This window comes from Condylura cristata, unplaced genomic scaffold (assembly GCF_000260355.1).
Source record: "Condylura cristata isolate star-nosed mole 26May11 unplaced genomic scaffold, ConCri1.0 scaffold00042, whole genome shotgun sequence".
Classification (NCBI taxonomy): Eukaryota; Metazoa; Chordata; class Mammalia; order Eulipotyphla; family Talpidae; genus Condylura; species Condylura cristata.
The window spans coordinates 4,361,032-4,362,192 of record NW_004567143.1 but is presented as its reverse complement, the minus strand read 5'-3'; the positions used below and the strand labels follow the sequence as shown (position 1 = coordinate 4,362,192).

At 70.9% G+C, this 1,161-nt stretch overlaps 2 protein-coding genes across 2 annotated transcripts in view; one reads left to right on the top strand and one right to left on the bottom strand.

Annotated features, from left to right (window-relative positions):
- The window catches only part of TMUB1 (transmembrane and ubiquitin-like domain containing 1), a 6,995-nt gene that overhangs the window by 121 nt on the left and 5,713 nt on the right, over window positions 1-1,161 (top strand). The window lies entirely within an intron of this gene.
- AGAP3 (ArfGAP with GTPase domain, ankyrin repeat and PH domain 3) overlaps window positions 1-1,161 on the bottom strand; it is a gene marked incomplete at its 5' end in the record, with an annotated part of 46,522 nt that overhangs the window by 42,858 nt on the left and 2,503 nt on the right. The gene's annotated exons all lie outside the window — the stretch shown is intronic.

Genomic DNA, 1,161 nt, shown 5'->3' with positions numbered 1-1,161 from the left:
GGCGGGGGGAGGGGCGCCTCCTGCCGCCGGGATTCAGACGGGACTGGAAACCAGCTTGTCCCGGGAATCACGGCTGGGACAAAAACGTCCAGTGGAGACCTCGTGAGCTTTAGGGGGGCTCAGCGAGGGACACTGGGGCTAACGTGGGAGCTGCCACGCTGCCTCTCCTGCCTGGGTGTCCAGTCACCCCTCTGTGATTGTCTCCCCCAGTCTTCACCCTCCGAAAGGGTTTGGGCCGCGGGCTCCGCTCCACCCCCTTCACTGCTAGGAAAATTGGCCATCTCCACCCCTGGGGCCGCCTCCCGCCCGCGCAGTGGTGATTCGGGCCATCCACTCAGATCCACATTAACGAGGTTTCTCTGGCACTTAATTAGTTCGCAGGGCTCAGTCTAGAGAAGGGGAAGACACAGGGCGGGGCAGGGCTGGGCAAGTCCGGCTGGACGCTGGCAGGAGGGCAGGACCCCCAGCGCGGCAGGGGCCTCCCGCCCCGCAGAGACCAGGGGCTCCCTCCCCAGTCGTGGGAGCACTGCAAGCCCAGAGGGGGCCCCCCCAGAGCAGAGGGAAGTGGGGTCCTCGGGGAGGCCCTGGCAGCCCACGGCCGCGCACAGCTCCAAGTCGGCCTCCGACTCCCTGCACCTCCACCCGGGCCGAGCCCCCACCCGCCACCCGCCGGCGGGCGTCCCCCTGCACACAGCGCGGGAGGTGGGCGCAGATGGCCCAGGGCGAGGCCCATCTGCCCGCCGGAGCTCACAGGTCACCGAGCCACCCGAGTGCTGCGGTGCAGCCCACCCGATCTGCCAGCACTCTGCCCCCTCGGCCACCCAGCCCGGGCCCAGGAGCCCAAAGAAAGGAGCGCTGGGCAGCGCTGTGGCCTGGGGTTCCGGTCCCCACATCCGGCACTGTGTCCCTGGTCAGAGTCCAGCGTCCAGCGCCCCCTCCCCAGAGGTTCCTGGGAGAGTAACAGTCCGCACTGCCCTCTGCCTGCCCGGGGAAAGCCTCCCACGCGGTCGGAGAGCCCCAGGCCCACCGGGCCCAGCCGGAGCCGGCGGCGCAGCCTGGGGGTGTGCGTAGGGAGAGGGAGCCAGCAGGCGCCACCCCCGAGGCCGCAGGCAGGCGCTGGGCCGGGAAGGCGGCCACCCGCTAACGGGAGGCCGGGGCAGG